Raw genomic sequence first — 25,000 nt, 5'->3', positions numbered from 1 at the left:
GAAGAAGTGAAGAGGCTTCTGAGTGAGCTAGATACCTCAAAGGCAATGGGGCCAGATAACATCTCCCCATGGGTATTGAGAGGGGGAGCAGAGGCGCTATGTGTACCCCTAACAACAATATTCAATACATCTATCGAAACAGGGAGATTGCCTGAGGCATGGAAGACAGCAAATGTAGTCCCAATCTTTAAAAAAGGAGTCAGGCACATCTCCTGAAGCGCACATCAACCAAATAACTGCTGCAGCATATGGGCGCCTAGCAAACCTCAGAACAGCATTCCGACATCTTAATAAAGAATCATTCAGGACCCTGTACACCGTGTACGTTAGGCCCATATTGGAGTATGCGGCACCAGTTTGGAACCCACACCTAGCCAAGCACGTGAAGAAACTAGAGAAAGTGCAAAGGTTTGCAACAAGACTAGTCCCAGAGCTAAGAGGTATGTCCTACGAGGAGAGGTTAAGGGAAATCAACCTGACGACACTGGAGGACAGGAGAGATAGGGGGGACATGATAACGACATACAAAATACTGAGAGGAATTGACAAGGTGGACAAAGACAAGATGTTCCAGAGATTGGACACAGTAACAAGGGGACACAGTTGGAAGCTGAAGACACAGATGAATCACAGGGATGTTAGGAAGTATTTCTTCAGCCACAGAGTAGTCAGTAAGTGGAATAGTTTGGGAAGCGATGTAGTGGAGGCAGGATCCATACATAGCTTTAAGCAGAGGTATGATAAAGCTCACGGCTCAGGGAGAGTGACCTAGTAGCGATCAGTGAAGAGGCGGGGCCAGGAGCTCGGACTCGACCCCCGCAACCTCAACTAGGTGAGTACAACTAGGTGAGTACACACAAGAGCCCACTTGGGCAGGGCAAAGTTACTCTTGGGAGATTTCAACTACAAGGAGACTGGGAAAACCTGGAGCCACATGGGGGACCAGAAACGTGGAGGGTTAAAATGTTGGAGGTGGTACTGTAAATCGTAATGCACCAACATGTTAGAGACACAACCAAGGAGAGAGAAGAGGATGAACCAGCAAGGCTGGACCTTGTATTCACCTTGAGCAGCTCCGAAATAGGGGATATTACATACGAAAGGCCCCTCAGCACTAGCAGTCGCATGGATCTGGATTTCGAATACCTTGTAGAGTTAACATTTGAGAGTGAAGCAGCATAAGGAGAAGAGAAGCCATACTTCGAAAGAGGAAACTACTCAGACATGAGGTAATTCCTATATGAGGTGCAATGGGGGATAGAACTAGAGGGAAAGGCAATAAATGAAATGATGGGACAAGTAGGTACAAAGTGCAGTGAGGCTGAGGAGAAGTTCGCATCTAGGGAGAACAGAAACAATGAGAAGACCAGAGTGAGGCCATGGTTTACCTGGAGGTGTAGAGAAGTCAAAGCCAAGAATGCTAGAGCATGGAAAAAGAATAGAAGACAAAGGACTCAGGAAAACAAGGAGATGAGCCAAAGAACCAGAAAATATGCATGAGTAAGGAGGGAGGCCCAACAGCAATTTGAGAATAACAAAGCATCAAAAGCCAAATCTTATGCAAACTTTTTATACAGCTACATCATAAGGAAAACTACAGTCAAGGACCAGGTAATCAGGCTGAGGAAGGAAGGAAGGGGCATGTGAAGAGTACGTTACGTTTATTTGACGTAGGTCACGCACCCTCCCGACCAGGGTACCAGCTGTTAACTCTGTGACAGGAGGGGCCCCCGTTCAATCCGCCGATAATAAGGAAGCCTGCCAAAGTTGTGAAGCGATGTCTAGGACTCATGAAACAGCATTGGTAGACTTACCTCAGGTCTCCTGGCTCACAGTTCTCAATGTCTTTATTGCTTGCAAATTTTCTATTCTGTACACAGTGTATATACATTGTACATTTACATGCATTCGTATTTGATGAAGGAAATACATTAAGTATTTACTCTTTGCTGCCTTTTTTGCTCAGTCTTGCCTTGGTTATCGTGATAACACAGCTACAAGCAAATATACATGTCACAAGACTACACTTGTGTTTGTAATACAAGATATGACCAGGAAGTATGTGAAGACTTTATCATGAGATTCAGAGCGGTATTCTCAGAGGAGACAGAATGGCTTCCATCAAAGCAAGGCGGCAGAGTAGACCGAGTGCTGAACACACTTCAGAAAACTGCAGAAGAGGTGAAGAATCTGCTATGTGAACTAGATACCTCGAAGGCTGTAGCCTCAGGTAACATCTCTCCATGGGTCCTGAGACAGGGAGCACAAACACTGTGTGTGTTGCCAATAATCTTAAACAAATCAGTCGAGAAAGGGCAACTGCCTGAGGTGTGGAAGACAGCGAATGCAGTCCAAGTTTTTAAGAAAGAAGACAGACATGCAGAGTTAAACTACAGACCAGAGTCGCTCATATGTATAGTATGGAAAATCATGGAGAAGACTATCCAGGGAAAGAGTGGTGGAACACCTAGAATGGAATGGGATCATACAGGACAACCAGCACGGTTTAAGGGATAGTAAATCCTGTGTCACAAACCTACTGGAGCTTTACGAAAATGTAACAGAAGTAAGACAGAAGAGAGAGGGATGGACAAGAGCCTGGTAAAAAAAACTAGGAAAAGCATTGCAATGGATCAGGAATACTTAGCAGGAAGGAAGCAATCGGTGAATGATACGTGAAGAAATATCATAATGTGCGCATGGGTCAGGTGGGGTTCCACAAGGGTCGGTCCTAGGGACGGTGTTGCTTTTTCTTGTATATGAATAACATGATGGAATGGATAGATTCAGAGCTGTACCTGTTCGCAGACGACGTGAAACTAATGAGGAGAATACATGAGGGCAAGGATCAAGAAATTCTATAAAGGGATCGGGACAGGTCGTAAGAATGGGCAGACAAATGGCTACTGAAGATTTACTGCATCGAATGCAAAATCATGAAGCTTGTGAAAGGGTAAAGAATACCGCAGACTGAGTACAGGCTCGGATTTAAGAGCTACAAAACTCATTCAAGTAAAGGATTCTGGGGTGAGCATCATAGCGAGCACATCCCTTGAGGCGCACATCAGTCAAATAACCTCTGCAGTATATGGGCGCCAGGCAAACCTAAGAATAGCGTTTTGACATCTAAGTGAGGAGTTATTCGCGACACTCTACATTGTGTTCGTGAGGCCCATATTGAAATATGTAGCATCAGCATGGAACCCACACCTGGTCAAAAACAGCAAGGCTGGTTGAGAGCTAAAGAATATGTCCTGTGATGAGAGGTTAAGTGACTCAACCTGACGACACTGGAGGACAGGAATGATAGGGGGACATGATAATAACGTATAAAATACTGAGGGAAACTGACAAGATGGACAGGGCCATAATGTTTCAGAGATAAGATACAGGAACAAGGGAAGACAAATGGCACCACAGAGGACCGTAAAGATCCACAACTGAGGCACCAGTGAGAGGTGCCAGCGAGAAGCACCACTGAGAGATGTCAGTGAGAGGCGCCACTGAGAGGCACCACTGAGAGGCACCACTGAGAGGCACCATTGAAAGGCACCACTGAGAGATGTCAGTGGTGCCAGTGAGAGGCACCACTGAGAGGTGCCAGTGAAAGGCACTACTGAGAGGCATAACTGAGAGACACTACTGAGACTCACTACTGAGAGGCACCAGTGAGAGGCACTAGTGAAAGGCACCAGTGAAAGGCTCCAGTGAGAGGCACCAGTGAGAGGCACCAGTGAGAGGCACCAGTGAGAGGCACCAGTGAGAGGCACCAGTGAGAGGCACCAGTGAGAGGCACCAGTGAGAGGCACCAGTGAAAGGCACTACAGAGAGGCACTACTGAAAGGCTCCCCATCTCAAGAAATTTTTGATAAAAAAGGCATAGAATTATAATCACAAATATATTAAACTCACATTTTTTCCTGTAGATTTGGTAGAACCAAAAATAATACTCTATCAATAAGAAATAATATTTTCAAAAGTACACAGAAATAAGTTTTCTATTTGGCTAATATTGGAAAATTTTCGAAAGTACTTAGATCCCACTGGAAAAGTAAACTGTTTAGTGAGTTTTCAGGTTTTGCATTTTACTCATAACAGTTTATTAGTTTTTTTAATTCGTGTTCAGTGCCTACCCCATGTGTGTGTTATTTAGCGCAAGAAGTGGTGAAGGCTCGATCCTCCTCCTGCTGAGCGGCAGACAGAAGCACCCTCTGATGAGGCTCCATTCAACCCCCAAGAGGAGCATACATCGGCACGTTTGGATAATTGATCTATCTATTGATAGATAGATCAATCAGTCAATAAACTGTATTTCATGATATGCAACACAGTACACACCACACTTAACACATACCCACACATACGATAGATTTAAAAATTACAGAATTTTATTGATCAAAAAATGAAAGAATCTAGTTTGAAATTAGGCTAAATTGTGTTTAAATAAGGTACCTCATGCTCAGCCTCGGCAACTAACTACGGAAGACCTAACTTGGTCACAGCAAATTTTCATGAGGCTTATGAGCCTAGGACAGCAGGTGCGGCTGAAATATCTGTAACCAAACGACTAGTGAGTGGCCATGACTGGCATGAAGACTGACTCCTGAGTAAGGCTCAGTAACAGCCGTCAATTCTGGGTCATATTTATGTCCTATAATAGGAATAATTTCATGAACTTAAGCTTTTGCAAATACTAGCAAGGCAGAAATTTCAAGCAGGGGGGGGGCGAGGGGGGAGAAGCGCAATTACCTTCCACATTACTAAATTATGGTTGTTTAATATATTTATAGATGGGATTATTAGAGAAATGAATGCAGGGGTTTTGGAGAGAGGAGTGAGATTGGAAGAGAAAGGATCTAACACGAAGTGGGGGCTATCACAGTTGCTTTTTGCTGATGACACTGTGCTTTTAGAAGATTCAGAAGAGAAGTTACAGTGGTTCGTGAACGAGTTTGGGAGTGTGTGTAGATGAAGAAAATTATGAGTGAACATAGGAAAGAGCAAGGTGGTGAGGGTAACAAAAAAAATAGGCAATAAAAGATTGGATATCAGATTGGAAGAAGGGAGTGTGTGAAGTAAGTCAGTGTGTATAAATATTTGGGAGTGGACTTGTCAGCAGATGTGTCTTTGAAAGTCCAGGTGAGCCATAGAATTGAGGGGAAAAAGTGGTGCACTGAGTCTGTGGAGGCAAAGAATGTTATCCATGGTGGCAAAAAGGTGAATGTATGAGAGTACAGTGGTGCTAACACTCTTACATGGCTGTGAAGCATAGGTTGTGAACGTTGCATCAAGTAGGACGCTGGAGTCATTGCAGACGTCGTATCTGAGGGCAATGTGTGGTGTGAGTATTATGCAGACAATTCGTAGCTTCGAGATTAGAAGTAGGTGCTGGATTTCTAAAAGTATTACCCAGAGAGTTGAGGAGGGGTTGTTGAGATGGATGTAACCAAATAGAACGACTTGCAGGGCGTATAAATCTGTAGTGGAGGGAAGACGGGGTAGGGAATGGTCCTGGGAAGCGTCGGAAGGAGAGCGATAAAAGAGGAACTGTGTGAGAGGAACTTAGACATCCCGCAAGTGTGTTGGGAGTGAGTGGAGACAAGTAGAGTTTCTGACTTCAAATGCTGTTGAGAGCAAAGTAACATTTACAAATGGAATCAGTATAATTGTTAGCCAGACATGAGTCCTGGAGGTGGAAAGTACAGTACCTGCACTAAGATGGAGGGGTGGAAATATTTGCAGTTTAGATATTTCATATCGGCGCCCCTCTGGCTAAACAGTGATTGAGTGAGTGATGGTGGAAGTGTTCCTTCTTTTTTGGATCACCCTGCCTTGGTGGAAGACAGTCGGTGTGTTATTTTTTATTAAATCAATGAAATGGGGGGGGAGGTCAGAATTTTGGCTGGGAAGGGAGTACAAGTGTTTAGTCGGGAGAGGGGAGCCAGTATTGAGTCGTGAGGAGTGCCACTCTAGCCGGGAGGGTGCCATTATTTAATCTGGGGTGAAATAATTTATTCTAGAGAGTGGGTGTCAGGATTTCAACTGGGAATGAGGGTACCAATATTTAGACTGAGAGGGTGCCAGTATTTAGACTGAGAGGGTGCCAGTATTTAGACTTAGAAGGGGTGTCAGCATTTAGACTGAGAGGGGGTGCCAGTATTTAGACTGTGAGAGGGTGCCAGTATTTATACTGACAGGGGGTGCCAGTATTTAGACTGTGAAAGGGTGCCAGCATTTAGATTGTGAAAGGGTACCAGCATTTAGACTGAAAAGGGGGTGCCAGTATTTATACTGATAGGGGGTGCCAGTATTTTGACTGTGACGGGGTACCAGTTTTTAGACTGTGATGGGGTGCCAGTTATTAGACTCTGATGGGGGCGTGCCAGTATTTAGTCAGTGAGTACAGTCTAAGGGAGAGGTTACTAGAATATAGTATAGGGAGAAGGTTAAAGAGAGGGGGTGCCAGAATATAGTACATGGAAGCGGTGCTTGAATATAGTGTAGGGAGGGGTGCCAGATTTCATTCTGTCGAGAGAGTGCCAGAGTAGAGTCTAGGATGAGGTTCCAGAATTTACTCAAAATTGGAGGTGCCGGAATTTATTCTGTGCACAAGATGAGTATCAAAATTTAGTTTGTAATAAAGTTGGTAGAATTACCGACAATATGTAAAGTAAAAGGACACAAGTGCAACTAATGTGACATTTATTGTGGCAACGTTTCGCTCTCCAGGAGCTTGATAAAGCTCCTGGAGAGCGAAACGTTGCCACAATAAATGTCACATTAGTTGCACTTGTGTCCTTTTACTAAAAATTTAGTTTGGTGGGTGGGGGTGGAATGATCAAATTTAGACTGGGGATGAAGTTCCAGTATTTAATCTGATGAGAGGGGATGCCAGTATTTATGCAGGAAGGAGCGGGTGTAAGAATTTAGAATGGGCTGGGGATGACCCAGTACAGTATTTACATAAGAAAATTTTACTCGTTGTTTGAGTGAAAGTTAATTAGAATATTTTACATAAGCTACAATTGTGCCTTTGTTTAAATTTTTACACGTATATTATTGTTTCCTGTTATTTATGAATCCTCTTTTATACGTTAGTTTCACATTTATTACAGTTTTTATTATAAAAAATAAAATCTGGGTTAAGGAATGAATTGAAAATTTAGCATTTTCAAAGATATATTTTCTGACATTCAACAAGAGTTTCGTGTTATTTCAGCAGTCACGACTGCAGCGTTTGAGATGTCCACAACAATTACAGACTTCGCTGTTATTGCAGGAGAGAGGAGAGAGAACCTGAGTATGTCTCCTCATCTCTTCCTTTCAAGCCTGACTCGCCTCCACCATCACCCACAGCTTCAATGCCTTCCGTTCCAGTGATCACTCAAGGATACTTTCCCTTGATCTCTTCTTCCAGTGCTCCAACCTCTGAATCCACATCAAATCCTGCATCATCAAATCTCAGTTCCAAGGAAAAGGTGAAACAGTAAACACAGAATGATAGGAGGATGGAAGCTGGATGCTACGAGGCGGATTAATTCCTTAAATATTAGGAGTGTTGGCTGGAGCCAAAATCAAATGATGTGAAATAGGAAAACATGAAAGAAGTGAAACGAGTAGTAGATTATATATGGAGTAATGCGCACAGTGATGTTTATTATGTACATGAAGTTCAACATCTCTTGAAGGAACACTCAGGTAAACATCCCTTTATCAAGGTACTGGAATGTTTTTTTAAAATGAACGGGATCTTCATGCACATAATGACAGTGAGCAAAGGCCCCTGTCTGCAAGTTTTCAGGCCATGATGATCAATTGCAACACTGCATACTTTTAATGAAATAGGCGCTTACTGTGAACGTGGGTTAGACTCCGCCTTCGGAGCCTTGAATCCAGCTCCATTTGTTTTATGTTAATGATATCCATCCAGTTACCGAGAAATACTTGACACAGTTGCTGAAGTTGCCATGTAAACTGACGCAAGAGCTGAAAAACTGTGTTCCTCGCTACATGATGATTCAGTTGACAAGTGTTCAGTTGACAAGTGTTCAGATAACAGAGCGTGTTTCTTGGGGAAAGACATCGGGATATTTGTGGTTCTGAATGGTTGGTAGTGCACTCGGCTCACATACTAAGTGTTTGTAGTTCGATCCCCGGCCGGGTGGAAAACACTGGGCATGTTTCCCCTACACCTCCCTGTATTCACCTAGCAGTAACTGTGAGCCAACTGTCGTAGGTCGCATCTCTGAGGATAGTAGATTGGGCTGACCTTTGAAATAAGGTGAGGGAGGAAGCACTTTTTATCCTGTTGATCTGTGCAAAAAAATATACTGTTTACATTTATGTGAGTAATCTTGGTACCTAGAAAGTGGGAAAGATGAAGCTGTCAGATCGAACAGGTAATGGTAAAAGCGCTAATGTTAGTAAGAAAGGGAGAGACTAAGCTAAATTGTAAACAGATTTACAGCATGATGCATTTCGAGCATGGTGCGTAGTTGGCATGTTCGACATAGCATATTCTGGCCGAGAATCATCAGTGATGGAAGCAAATCACAGAAATATAAATCTGAAAGGCCTGGTTTCATATTAGAGGTCCGGCTGTTAGAGCGAGTGAACTAAAGAATATTGTTAAAGAATTTAGATCAAAGTTCTACAAGTTTCAGTAGCATTTCGAAGTACGTTTAGTGAAACATCTAAGATCTGTAAATCGGTTTGGAAGAAATTATGTTCCACGAATAAATGCTGGAACTATGTACGCACACACATCTGAGTACGAGACACGAATCGATAAAAGAACGTCAAGAGGTTTCGTAAAAATACGGAAAGATGGTGATGATCACGAATATTTTAAATGAGTATTGTTAGATTTGCCTAGGGTGTTAGGAAACCTGCAAATAATAAGTGAAAAGTCGAAGGAAACTCTTCATGATATTGAAATTGTCCAAATTGCTGCTAGATCAACTTTCCCAGGTGTCACAGAAGAGAAACTGTTGCCATTTGATCTAGCAACTTATCACAGTGATAGAAGAAAGGTACTCAGTTCTCTTATTTCAGGAAAAAAGTGTCAGTAATGAAACCGTATTCTCTGCAAAATAATATTTAACCCAACTTAAAAATACAAAACAAATCATTGACTCAACAAAACGTATTGTGGGAAATATTTTTAGGGTAGAATTCTTTTATACAGTTTTGTGATCAAGTCATCGGACACTTTTCCAGAGGAAACTTTCTCACATTATGTGATAACACAGATAACACCGTTAAACTACCTCTCTTACTGAAGATCTTATCCTGGAACTGTGTTTTCAAAATTGCTGGAAGCTGACCTGTGGTAGACGCCTCACTGTTCTGCTTCGTAACGCAGCATTTTAAAGGGTGAAAGGCAGTCTAGATACTCAAGGGGAAACAATCAACAGTCGCATGAATATTGCACTTGACACTTCTGCAACTGTACACTTTAATCCTCAACTGGCAGAGAGAAACGTTTTTTTATCAGAAGAGCGTCGCTGTAATATTACAGCTCAGGAATTATACCAAAATAAAAAAAGCCTGTGAAATATTTTTACCATATATATCAGGTTTAACTTATTCCATAAAAGCAGTTTGCTCTATTATCTCGTCGTATCTGTTTCATATATATACAATAGTGCTAACAAAAAAATGAAGTTTGCTATTGTAGTTTAAATTGTACAAATGTCAATATTTATTCTGAATAAGTTTAAACTATTTTCCATTTATTTTTTCGATTGTACAGAATAACTAACATAATGTTAAAACATTTTTTTATATTCATTATTTTAATTTCATTATTAACAATTATATTCACGCCATTAGAGTTGATTATATCATGCATAAAATAAGCCCCAATGGAAATAACTCACTTCGTCTGACAATTTTTACTTGTCCTAGTAAATTTACACACATATTATTAAACAAAATAAGTGTAATCACCTAAATTTGTGTTAGAAAACCGACAAGTTGAAGAATTGAGACACGTATGCAACACATGGGAATCTTTATTGAAGAAACGTTTCGCCACACAGTGGCTTCATTAGTCCAATGCAAAGTAGAAATGGGTAAGGAGAGAAGGAGTTTGAGGTAATCAGTCCCTCAACCTGGAATCGATGTGTTCAGTCCATCACTCTTGTAGGAAGTGCAGCACAGGGCCAGAGAGGTGGCTTATATACTGCAGTCAGATGAGGTGAAGCAGGAGGAGGCGGGATCACAGTGGGACCTGCCACTACTTTATATTGGACTGATGAAGCCACTGTGTGGCGAAACGTTTCTTCAATAAAGATTCCCATGTGTTGCATAAGTGTCTCAATTCTTCAACTTGTCGGTTTTCTAAACCATTCATCACATCTGTCAGACACTGCAACATCATGGGATCTTGGTACAAAGACTTCAACGCTTGCCCAACCTTTGGACGACGACCTACTTACACTAGTGGCAGGTCCCACTGTGATCCCGCCTCCTCCTGCTACTTACACTAGTGGCAGGTCCCACTGTGATCCCGCCTCCTCCTGCTTCACCTCATCTGACTGCCGTATATAAGCCACCTCTCTGGCCCTATGCTGCACTTCCTACAAGAGTGATGGACTGAACACATCGATTCCAGGTTGAGGGACTGACAATTTCTCCTCTCCTTACCCATTTCTACTTTGTATTGGACTGATGAAGCCACTGTGTGGCGAAACGTTTCTTCAATAAAGATTCCCATGTGTTGCATAAGTGTCTCAATTCTTAAATTTGTGTAACTGCATTTATGTGTACCTGTATCTAAATAAACTTCCTTACGTGGTTTATCCCATGGCTTTTGTTCACTCCCTGTTCGTCCATGGTGGTTCTCGTTATGCATATTTCGAACGTCTTTTATTGAGTGACAACGCTGAAGTGTTCGGGTTTGATTGAAGCATTTTCGAACTGCCACTGAGAAAGAATATATTAACATCTTAGGAATAACATATTATTCTTAGATTATATGACCTTGCCATGTGAATATTGCCATTATAAACCGGCTTGTAATTATCTCTGGCGAAAGACTGACTAATTTACTAGAGTTTGTGTAAGTTCTGACATTTCGTAACATGCCTACAATCATCATGATATTACGTGTTGGCTTGGTCTTGAGGATTGTGTTCATATCAGGGTCAAGTTAATGTTTATAGTTGAGCCGCTTCTCCATCCCAGTATTTGTTACATTGTACCTAAGCACCAATGGTCATTCAATTGTAAAAATTACAAGTACATAGTTTCACTCCTAAGCCGACGTATCCACATTTTATGTGGTTTTTCATAAGTTTCTCGCCTCGTAATTTTGTGAGAGACTTTCGCAGTTAAAAATAATCCGTTATTAATTTAACTTGCGTTTGATTTGTTTAGGCTATAGTTGGTTACTTTAATTTAGGTTAGAATAGGGTTCGTTATATTAACTTGTAGAAAGAAAATAACCACCAAAAGGAAAAACGACGGTCGCAACACATTTAACAAACAAGTGTCCGGACAACGTTAATTAATGTCTTCCAGCCCTACGCTCCTAGAATGAGGTTGAGTTGCCATAAAGTGATACTTGCCATTTAATATCTTCCAGCTCTGCACTCCTGGAATGAGGCTGAGTTGACATAAAGTTTTGGTTGTCAGTTAATGTCCTCCAGCGCGGCACTCCTGGAATGAGGTTGAGTTGACATAAAGTTTTGGTTGTCAGTTAATGTCCTCCAGCGCGGCACTCCTGGAATGAGGTTGAGTTGACATAAAGTTTTGGTTGTCAGTTAATGTCCTCCAGCGCGGCACTCCTGGAATGAGGTTGAGTTGACATAAAGTTTTGGTTGTCAGTTAATGTCCTCCAGCGCGGCACTCCTGGAATGAGGTTGAGTTGACATAAAGTTTTGGTTGTCAGTTAATGTCCTCCAGCGCGGCACTCCTGGAATGAGGTTGAGTTGACATAAAGTTTTGGTTGTCAGTTAATGTCCTCCAGCGCGGCACTCCTGGAATGAGGTTGAGTTGACATAAAGTTTTGGTTGTCAGTTAATGTCCTCCAGCGCGGCACTCCTGGAATGAGGTTGAGTTGCCATAAAGTGTAGGTTGCCAGTGCAGCATATTCTCAGTGATAATTTACCTTCTCATTATGGAAAGCTGGATGCTACACCTAATGTGCTTTTTCCCAGAGTTTTGACAAACTGGTTATCATTTGGTGCATCCACCGTTCAACACTGATTCTCTCCATTTTTTTTCTTAATCCGGCTACAGTGTGGGAGTGTTCTGCAAACAGTGGTCATAATGATGACTGTGCATGTTGCTGTGATGTGGCTCACGTGTATTTTGTTGTGTATGTGGCCATGATGTGATACTTCCAGACAATTTGCTGTATACGTTTCTGTGATGTGAAGTACTTATAATTCTGTAAAACAATGGTATGCTGTAGTTACACAGACACTTCTCTGTACACGCTGTTGTAATAAGTGTGTATTGTAATAAGTGTATATTACATAAATTAAGGGACATTAAATACAGAGATGCGTATAAAGCCATGTTTTGGATACACAGAAACACTGGTGTGTTTACATTGTTTTGATGTGACTTGAGAAAAAATGCTTCTCTATGCACGCTACTGAAGTGTGGATACACGTGAGTACTTCGTTGTTTATACATCTAAGAGGTGACTACACAGAGATACTTTACTGTCATTCTGGTCCTTCAGACAGTTTTGATAGCTGCCCTGCTAATGCAGGAAAAGGTATCAACACTAAATTTACGAAGTGCAGAGGTGTAGATCCTCATAGAAAATATCACCCATCCCTCTGTTGAGCACCCAGGCAGCTCCCTTGTACCTGTGGCTTTCCCAGAGTCCCAGGTGACGACCACCTCTCAACCCGGAGTCTGCATGGCATCCCTTCCTGTCCCTTACGGTCTACATGCACCCATGTTGTGATTTTATGAACAGTTGCATGTTCCTTGGGTGTTATGCTCTCTCCTGCTTTTCCTCGCAATCCTTGCTTTTGTGTGTGTCGCCAGCACTCACTAAGGCAGTGGGATATATCTTTAATGTAATTTTGTAATCAGACTTTACTGACACATATATCTTTTAACTTGAAATAAAAGTAATTGTTGATTTATTCCCGATGCTATGATCATACTGGACCTCACACGTTTGTTAATACGAGGAATTATTTGAAACACGTCTTCATTTTCTTGTGTTAAACCTGTTTAAGATGTTAGTCTTTTACATCGAAAGTCTGACTAGAAAAAATCTAGACGTCCTATGATGACATGTCTAGGAAAACTAGTTAACAGATAGACGTCCTATGCTGGCATTACTATTGAAACCCTAAACATTCTAGGATAGTGCGACTAAGTAACATCTAGCCTTCCTATGACGGAGTGAATGTTTGAAAGCTAGAAAAACCTGACTGGATAATACCTCGACGACTTTAACTGAGCTGATTATGTATCATCTAGACAACTTAGGACACAGTGAATAGCAAAAATCTAGACATGTTGCACTATAAAACGTTTAGATGTTCTATGTTGTCAGACGTCCTTAACTTTCCCAATACATGAAATATTGTGAAAATTAGACACAGGTGCACCATCTGGGTATCGTTATTGTAGACGTTTCGCCATCCATTGGTTTTGCAATACAAATTCAAGGATATAACTGGAAGATAAGAACTATATACAAAAGATGAGGTAATCAGTCCCTCAGCCTTGGAACTGGTGTGAAGAGCACCGTAGTCGTGAAGATTCTTCATGACTTCGGTGACTACGACTGCAGTAACTACGACTACGTATTCCTGTAGCACAGCAAGGAGCAAGTTGTTATGTGTAGCCTACCTAGCCTCAGCTACACCTTAGTCTCATCATACTTGATGCTGTGAACATTTCTGAGCACAGACCATACTACTACTACTACTACTACTAATAATAATAATAATAATAATAATATATTTCTACAAGAACATATACATGATATACAGACCATAGCTGACATCAATGACATACTACTATATAGAAAGCCGTTTGTTATGCTGAGGATTTCGGGCAAATTAGGTCAGTTTTGTCCAAGGGTGCGACCCACACCATTCGACTAACACCCAGGTACCCATTTTAAACTGATAGTTGGACAGGGATAGCAGGGGTCTTATGGAAACACGTCCCTAATATTTTCCAGCCATACCGGAGATTCGAACTTCGGACCTCGGTATGTGAACTTAGTGCGCTAGCGATCGAGCTACGGGCACCCTGCCATCAAAAAAACTGCCAAGGAATTATTCCGTGGAAGAGGAACTGGCCTGATTCAGTTTCCGAGAAAGCTGAACAGAGATGCCCGCTTGGATGGAATAACCGGGCTACCTTCAGACACAAGCACGAATTGCTCATTGTCTGAGACTTTCACTACCGTTCCAGCTGCACACAGAGGAGTCACTCGTTTCCAGGAAATTTCACTACCGTTCCAGTTGCACAAACAGGAGTCACTCGTTGCCTGAGGGTTTCACTACCATTCCAGCTGCACAAACAGGAGTTACTCGTTGCCTGGAAATTTCGCTACCGCACTGTTTTTCTAAGGAATATCAGTCAAGTGTCTGTGAACCTTCTGGTACACTGAAGCCTATGATAGGCCACTTATAACAAAGGAAGGAGAAAAACATAAGTTAGGTTAAAACAGCCACAATAGAAAGATGGAAGGAGTTGGTTAGACAAAAGATATCACATGAGCTACTGATGGTATTTATTAAACTTCTGCCATTGTGTTAGGACAAAGCAGTAAGAGGTGCCTTGACGAAGTAGGAGAGTAGCCCCTGTGTGGACCACTCCCCTCATGGCTTGAGACGCATGCAACAAGCTGACGGTGACTGCAAGAGTATGAAAGGCTGTGTTGGGAGGTGTACAGGCAGCAACGCGAGTATGAGACTATTTAGGGACGATGGAGACATAGGATAACCCCACGACGTAGTAAATAGTATTTAGTTATGACTGAACACGAGTGCTCCCACATTTAGTGTTGTAACAGAAGCTATTATTATTCTGTATGTAAAGAAGCCTGTTATTAAATACTGCTGTGTAGTTACAGTTGATCGTTCCTTCGTAGTCAGCTGAATGAGTGAAAATATTCATTATTTAACTTTGATAATTCACTCTCTCTCTTATTATCTGTCTCCTCCCTCCCCCTCCTCTTTCTCTCTCTCTCTCTATCTATGTATCTTATATGTTATTGTAACCACGAACGAGTGGCATTGATCAATAACAACACTGCGCTAGCCAAGGATTCGAACCCATGTTGTACTGGCCTGCCTCATGGTAAGCGAGAAACACATGACGCTTTAAACCACAGGACCACCCATCCCTACAAGAATGGCGCAGCCAGCAGAGCTAGCTGTTGAGCCGCATCCGAGGGCATACGGAGGTGTGGGAGCTTCTGAGGGCATACCTCCATATCCCCTCTGATGGCGGCCCAACAGCTAGCTCTGCTGGCTGCGCCATTCTTGTAGGGTTGGGTGGTCCTGTGGTTTAAAGCGTCATGTGTTTCTCGCTTACCATGAGGCAGGCCAGTACAACATGGGTTCAAATCCTTGGCTAGCGCAGTGTTGTTATTGATCTATCTTTTAAATATATATATATATATATATATATATATATATATATATATATATATATATATATATATATATATATATATATATATATATATATATATGTATGTATATAAATGATGGGGTCCACCTCTGGAGTAAATTGTGGGACCCATAGCCTCGGAGAAGTGGATGAAAAGATTTCAAGTAAGAATGTTTGGATTTCTTCCTGAAGCCGTTTAAATATTCCACTTCCCCTACCACCCCATCTTTTCATTTATTACATAATATGGTACAAAAGGTATAAGAGATACATTGTTGATACAAAGATGGCACATACAGCACATGAGATGTGAGAGATACATGTCTAGTACATATTGTTACTTGTTCGTCACTGATTATAATGCTAAAATCTCATCTCAAACAGTTCTTGGGAGAACCTTGAGCTTTCCTTGAAGAACGTATATTCTCTTCTCTGAGGATAAGAGTCCCGAGTACAGTTCTAGAGGTTGTACCTCCCTATAAATGTATATATATATACATTTGAGGATGGAAATCTTTAGCTCAAGTACTTTCACACTTCTCAGTGCGTCATTAGGTGCTGCCTTTGTAACATTCTACAGTTCCTGATGACGCACTGAAAAGTGTGAAAATACTTGAGCTAAAGATATCCACCCTCCACCCCACCTTGCATATATATATATATATATATATATATATATATATATATATATATATATATATATATATATATATATATATATGTGTGTGTGTGTGTGTGTGTGTGTGTGTGTGTGTGTGTCGTGCCGAATACGTAAAACTGGTCAATTAGCAAGAACTCACTTAAAATTAAGTCCTTTCTGAAATTTTTTCTTATACGTTTAAAAATATATTGTTTTCATTAATGTTAATGTAAAAAATTTTAATTTTGCGCCAAAAGAATCTTAGAAAACTTACCTAACCTTGTTATAACAAGAACAATTTATTTTAGCCTAACCCAACTAAATGTATTTTAGATTTGTTTACAATAATTTAATACTAAACAAACACATTGAAATATATTTTTTTCGTTAGCTCAAGAAGGATTTTGGCGAAATTATTGCATACACAAATTTTCACTTGTCGTATATGGAAAGATGAGCCTGGCTATTTAAGCCAAGGTCGCAAGTTCTGCCTATTCGGCACAACATTAACGTAAATATACATATATATATATATATATATATATGTATATATACATATATATATATATATATTTATATACATATATAAATATATATATATATATATATATATATATATATGCAAAACAACTACTGTGAAAGAGTAGTGAAATTCCAAGCGCTTACGTGACTACTCACATTGTAAAGGAACTATAAAAACAATACATCAAAAGGAAGGCATATAAAGGGTCGAGAGCACACCTCACCATCACATCCCACAACAAAGCAACACCTGACGCACGACGACAAACGACTCATAAGAAAAGAACACTACAGCAGGCCTGTTGAACCCAACTAGACAGGTCCTTCACATCCCACTAACAATTAATTTGTCCAACCCTAGTACTGGGCAAATATTTTGTTAGTGTAATGTCCTGCCTAGTTGGGGTCAACAGGTCTACTGTAGTGTTCTTTTCTTATGAGTCGGGTGTCGTCGTGCGTCAGGTGTTGCTGTGTTGTGGGATGTGATGGTGAGGTGTGGTCTCGGTCATTTATATACCTTCCTTTGATGTATTGTTTTTATAGTTCCTTGATAATGTGAGAAGTCACGAAGGCGCTTGGAATTTCAGTATTCTTTCACAGTGGTTGTTTTACATATTCTGATATCACCTGTTTACTCTGATCTTATTGCATTTATATATATATATATATATATATATATATATATATATATATATATATATATATATATATATATATATATAGAGAGAGAGAGAGAATAATTTATACTTCTTCCATTAAAGTATGAGTGATTCTAGAATTATTGTTTCTTCCATCAGTCCATTATAACTCCTTCCCTCCATCCGAGGATTAATGATCCTTCTCTCTATAACTGCATTTTTTATCCTCCCCTCTATCAGAGCAATAATTATTGATCCTCCCCTCCATCAGAGCATTATTGATCCTCCCCTCCATCAGAGCATTATTGATCCTCCACTCCATCAGAGCATTATTGATCCTTCCATCAGAGCATTATTGATCCTTCCATCAGAGCATTATTGATCCCTCCATCAGAGCATTATTGATCCCTCCATCAGAGCATTATTGATAATTCCCATCAGAGCATTATTGATCCTTCCCTCCATCAGAGCATTATTGATCCTCCCCTCCATCAGAGCATTATTGATCCTTCCCTCCATCAGAGCATTATTGATCCTCCCCTCCATCAGAGCATTATTGATCCTTCCCTCCATCAGAGCATTATTGATCCTTCCATCAGAGCATTATTGATCCTCCCCTCCATCAGAGCATTATTGATCCTCCCCTCCATCAGAGCATTATTGATCCTCCCCTCCATCAGAGCATTATTGATCCTCCCCTCCATCAGAGCATTATTGATCCTCCCCTCCATCAGAGCATTATTGATCCTTCCATCAGAGCATTATTGATCCTTCCCTCCATCAGAGCATTATTGATCCTTCCCTCCACATCAATATTGATCCTTCTCTCCATCACATCAATATTGATCCTTCCCTCCATCAGATCAATATTGATCCTCCCTCCACCACATCAATATTGATACTTCCCACCATCACATCAATATTGATCGTTCCCTCCATCACATCAATATTGATACTTCCCTCCACCACATCAATATTGATACTTCCCTCCATCACATCAATATTGATACTTCCCTCCATCACATCAATATTGATCCTCCCCTCCACATCAATATTGATACCTCCCTCCACCACATCAATATTGATACTTCCCTCCATCACATCAATATTAATACTTCCCTCCACCACATCAATATTGATACTTCCCTCCATCACATCAATATTGATCCTTCCCTCTACCACATCAATATTGATACTTCCCTCCATCACATCAATATTAATACTTCCCTCCACCACATCAATATTGATACTTCCCTCCATCACATCAATATTGATCCTTCCCTCCACCACATCAATACTGATCCTTCCCTCCATCACATCAATATTGATACTTCCCTCCACCACATCAATATTGATACTTCCCTCCACCACATCAATATTGATCCTTCCCTCCACCACATCAATATTGATCCTTCCCTCCACCACATCCATATTGATACTTCCCTCCACATCAATATTGATACTTCCCTCCATCACATCAATATTGATCCTTCCCTCCATCACATCCATATTGATACTTCCCTCCACATCAATATTGATACTTCCCTCCACATCAATATTGATACTTCCCTCCATCACATCAATACTGATACTTCCCTCCATCACATCAATATTGATACTTCCCTCCATCACATCAATATTGATACTTCCCTCCATCACATCAATATTGATCCTTCCCTCCATCACATCAATATTGATCCTTCCCTCCATCACATCAATATTGATACTTCCCTCCACATCAATATTGATACTTCCCTCCATCACATCAATATTGATCCTTCCCTCCATCACATCAATATTGATCCTTCCCTCCATTAGAGCATAACTACCTCCGTCCATCAGAGCATAACTACCTCCGTCCATCAGAGCATAACTGCTACCTCCCTCCATCAGAGTATAACTACTACCTCCCTCCATCAGAGTATAACTACTACCTCCCTCCATCAGAGCAAAACTACCTCCCTCCATCAGAGTATAACTACTACCTCCGTCCATCAGAGTATAACTACCTCCGTCCATCAGAGCATAACTGCTACCTCCGTCCATCAGAGCATAACTACTACCTCCCTCCATCAGAGCATAACTACCTACTTCCATCAGAGTATAACTGCTACATCCGTCCATCAGAGCACGAGTGATTCTCCTTCCCATCACAACTAGATTGATCCTTGGTAGGTAAAACACATAGGCAACATTTAGGCAACCTTATTCCGAAACGTTTCGCCTACACAGTAGGCTTCTTCAGTCGAGTACAGAAAGTAGGCAGGAGCAGTAGAGATGTGATGACGATGTAATCACTCCATCACCCTTGAAGTCGAGTACTTTCTGTACTCGACTGAAGAAGCCTACTGTGTAGGCGAAACGTTTCGGAATAAAGTTGCCTAAATGTTGCCCATGTGTCTTATCTACCAACCTGTCGGTATTGTATACCATTTTGATATTCAGATTGATCCTTCTCTGTAACACATTGTGACTGACCTTTCTAACGTTCACAACGGATATGGTACCTGATTCCATCACAGTGTAACTGACCACTCTTTCACAGTCTCAGTGGTACCTCCATCACTGTGTGACTGGTACCTCCCTCCATCACTGTGTAACTGGTACCTCCCTCCATCACTGTGTGACTTGTACCTCCCATTACTGTGTGACTGGTACTGCTCTCCATTGTGTGACTGGTACTGCCCTCCATTACTGTGTGACTAATACTGCCCTCCATTACAGTATGACTGGTACTGCCCTCCATTGTGTGACTGGTACTGCCCTCCATTACTGTGTGACTGGTACTGCCCTCCATTACTGTGTGACTGGTACTGCCCTCCATCAATGTGACTGGTAATGTTTTCCATCAGTGTAACTGGTACTGCCATCTATCAGTGCGACTGCAACTACGCTCCATCAGTGTGCCTATCACTGCCCTCCATCAGTGTGACTGGTACCTCCCTCCATCATTGTGTGACTGGTACCTCTCTCAATGAAAGTTAAGACACTTGTGCAACATCTGGTTATCTTTATTGTAGACGTTTCGCCATCCAGTGGCTTTATCAGAACCGTTTCTAGAACAAATAGAAGGCAGTAGAACTACATACAAAAGATGAGGTAATCAGTCCCTCAGTCCTGGAGTGGAGAGCACCCGAATCTTGGTTCAGAGAACATCTACAACACCTTTTCACGGCTACTACTACTAACCCATCCATTTGGGTAGGACCTACTTCCATTGGGGAATCCCGCCTGCCAGTGACTATGTTCTCGTCTGCTACACGTCCTTATCCACTGACGCCTATATAACCGCCAGTCTACTTGCCTTTGCTCCAGAATATCTTCGACCACTGTGCTCTCCACTCCAAGGTTGAGGGACTGATTACCCCATCTTTTGTATATAGTTCTATTGTCTTCTAGTTATGTCCTAGAATCTGTATTGATAAAGCCACTGGATGGCGAAACGTCTACCATAAAGATAACCAGATGTTGCACATGTGTCTTAACTTTCATCTTGTCGGTATTGTATACCTTTCTTGCACACGACTCTCCATCAATGTGTGACTGGTACCAGACTGTGGTGGCTCACAGTCTGCGCTACCAGCGTCTGGCAGACAATGAATTGCCTCATAGATACAGTGGAAAACTATGATATATTCCCCGTTTTAACATAAGAGAAAGAAATGAAATGAAAATATAGATCACAAAGCGAATGGAGTAAGGATCTGAGAAGCCTTAATTCTCAGTCCATCACGAATGAAAGGATGTCTTTGATCTCTCTTCTTGGAAGCGACTTATGGTAACCCTTTGACCAGGAAGGTAAGAAAGCGACCTCACTCGCACAGTTACCCGAACAATGGCAGCAAATTGAGGAGTACTGAGATACTTTTATAATATTTGTAGACATTGTGCCTAACGAGGCTGTTCAACAAGCGTTAATGTCTACGGTAATATTTCACAATCCGTCATTGTCCCGCTTACTCTGAGAAATGTCATCGGTCTCCTGATTTTAATCTTGAAAGTCCAGGAAGAAAAGGGATTGTTTTGAAAATGATTACTGATCAACTTTTCTGTGTTTTATATTTTGGAGTTACAGTTTTGGCCATATAAGATTAGTTAATTATCAGTCTGCAATAATTACGCAAATTCTCAGCGGGCAAAGAACACTAGTTGCAGTAGTCTTTTTTTGGGACATCGTTACACTCATTTGTGGTCTTTTACAAGTACATGTACCTAAAACCTCCCCTGGGTAAAACGTTGCATCAATAATGACTCAACTTCAACGAGTCTTTTAACAATTTGCTGGCGTCTCGCCTTCACCTTCCAACAATAGATTCTCATTGTTTTCTTTACAAACTAAACTGGAAGTCATAGGAAAAACTAAACTAGAAGTCATAGGAAAAACTAAACTGGAAGTCATAGGAAAACAGCCTTGGGTATAGAACAAAGTACCCAATACAGTTAACCGTATCTGATGTCAATTATTCATTGTGAACTGTTATCCGGGTATGATTACGATGTTCCTGATGATGTAATAAATCTACGTTTGCAACGCTAGCGCTCCGAACGTAGATCTACGTTTATTTTTTCACATCTGAAAGCATAAATAAAACGTAGATCTACGTTTGGAGCGCTAGCAGTGCAAATGTAGACCTACGTTTGGACAGTTGAAAGGATAAGCATAAAATTCTTAAGTAGCAGCAGAATGCTGTATATATCAGACTGAAATAATCTAAAAATTAATATATAATTCTGGTGTAAATGCCGAAGTCAAATATATAATATATATCAGACTGAAATAATCTCAGAATTAATGTATAATTCTGGTGTAAATGTCGAAGTCAAATATATAATATATATCAGACTGAAATAATCTCAGAATTAATGTATAATTCTGGTGTAAATGTCGAAGTCAAATATATAATCTTCGGAGGAGTTAACAAGCTGTTGATTAACTTACAAATTTGACGGCGAAAATAAAAAGGCACAATACCGTGACTGGAACAATACACAGATAACCGGCACATAAGAGAGAGAAACTTATTACGACGTTTCGGTCCGACTTGATCCATTTACTAGTTAATGGTCCAAGTCGGACAGAAACGTCAACAGAGGTTTTTTTCTCCTGTGTACGGGTTACTTGTGTATTCACGGTGAGGTTGGAGTCTTCGTAGTGAGGTTGTAATGTATGAAAGGTTACGATATACACAGTGATGCTGTTGTATTGAAACTCTTCCTCTACATTCATACTTTAATACAGTACCTTATTCCAATTAATTGATGAACATATTGCTTTCCTAAAAAAGCTTTCTTTTCCCCTCATCTGTAAATTCGCTGTTCAAAATTCACGTTTTCAAAATACAGGTGTTCAAAATACAGGTTTTCAGAATTCACATGTTCAAAATATACATATTCAAAGTGCACTACCTTCCTTCATACATAATCGTTACAGTCTTACTCTCAATCAACTCAACTATTTCTACACAAATCTTGCTCTTTTCTGTATTTATTTTCAGCATTTTTTAGCACATGTGTCCTGGCATCAGTGGCCCGGTGGCCTGGTGGCTAAAGCTCCCGCTTCACACACGGAGGGCCCGGGTTCGATTCCCGGCGGGTGGAAACATTTCGACACGTTTCCTTACACCTGTTGTCCTGTTCACCTAGCAGCAAATAGGTACCTGGGTGTTAGTCGACTGGTGTGGGTCGCATCCTGGGGGACAAGATTAAGGACCCCAATGGAAATAAGTTAGACAGTCCTCGATGACGCACTGACTTTCTTGGGTTATCCTGGGTGGCTAATCCTCCGGGGTTAAAAATCCGAACGAAATCTTATCTTATCTTATCTTATCATTAATATCTACGTTTCTCTATCGAGAATGATCGAGAAGTAGCTTTTCTGGTGCGTTCTGCAACTGTGGCAGCTTCAATTGTTTTGTCACAATCGTTTTTACTGGACAAGTGACATCAATAATAATAATTATAAAAATAATATCTTTATTTACTACAAGTTGAAGATTGAGACACTTATGCAACATATGGGAATCTTTATTCAGGAAACGTTTCGCCACACAGTGGCTTCATCAGTCCAATACAAAGTAGAAAGGCGTAAGGAGAGGAGGAGTTTGAGGTAATCAGTCCCTGAGCCTGGAGTCTATGTGTTCAGTCCATCAATCTTGTAGAATGTGCAGCATAGGACCGTAGACGTGGCTTATATACTGTAGTGAGGTGAGGCGAAGCAGGCGGAGGTGAGGTCATAGTGGTACCATCCACTAGTCGAAGTAGGTCTTCGTCCATATGTTGGACAAGTGTTGAAGAATTCTTTGTAACAAGTTCTCTCACCTCCTTTGTAACAAGATCGCCTCACCTCACTACAGTACATAAGCCACGTCTGCTGTACATTCTACAAGACTGATGGACTGAACACATCGACTCCAGGCTGAGGGACTGATTACTTCAAACTCCTCCTCTCCTTACGCCTTTCTACTTTGAATTGGACTGATGAAGGCAGTGTGTGGCGAAACGTTTCCTGAATAAAGATTCCCATATGTTGCATAAGTGTCTCAATCTTCCACAAGGTATACAGACCATAGCTGACATCAGTGACATACTACTATACAGAAAGCTTCTTGTTATTCTGAGCATTTATGGCAAATTAGTTCCTTGTCCCAGGATGCGACCCACACCAGTCGACTAACACTCAGGTACCCATTTTACTGATGGGTGAACATAGACAACCGGCGTAAGGAAACACGCCCAATGTTTCTATCCTCGCTGAAAATCGAACGCAGACCCTCGCCGTGTGAAGCAAGAGTTTTAGCGGCCAAGCCACAGGGCATATATTCAACAGCGATTTATGAACCCACAAGGATGATTATACCAAAGAGATTTATCCTGGTCTTTAGGATACTAGTTGAAAACAGAAATATTATCATCACTACAACAGACAGTGGTGACTGATCCTAAACTCCGGCGATCCAGGATACATAGAATGTTGAACAACTTCAACTTACATCAACCCATAATATTACTGAAAAAACTGAAAGTGTCTTTAAGACAGCCCGAAGTCGCCTACAGAAGTCGAAACAAGAGAGGAAACTCCTGTTCCTGATGCCGGAACAACCTAGAAATACCAGAAAATCAGGAATATGTTTTTGAGTCTGCGCAAGCGAAAGACACCTATGGCAGAAAATTACATTTATAATAAAAAAAACACAAACACAAACACAAAAAATTATTCTTTAGGAAATCTGACAGTCTTGTTTAAGAGATGGGACAGTAAAGTATGGATACAGAATTGAAAGACAGTGCACCAGATGGAGATAGTGGTCGTGGCATTGATGAAACAGGTGAAGGCAAAGATACACGAGTTCCAGAAATACAAAAATAGCAATACTGCTGGAGATGGAAAAAAAGGGAAATGATGCTTCAGGGAACTGTGTTGATACATAACAAGTAAACACTGGTAGTGGCACTGATGCTAGTATAGGTGTTGTAAACAGTGGGGTGTCGGTAAAAAATGCACCACTAGGGAACCCAGCAACAAAAAATCCTGGCAAACGGAAATTAAATCTACGCAAATTATATGCCTTTGGTATTTGTAGGCATAGAATAT

This window comes from Cherax quadricarinatus, chromosome 58 (genome assembly GCF_038502225.1).
Source record: "Cherax quadricarinatus isolate ZL_2023a chromosome 58, ASM3850222v1, whole genome shotgun sequence".
NCBI classification, from domain to species: domain Eukaryota; kingdom Metazoa; phylum Arthropoda; class Malacostraca; order Decapoda; family Parastacidae; genus Cherax; species Cherax quadricarinatus.
Note: the sequence above shows the minus strand (reverse complement) of the source record.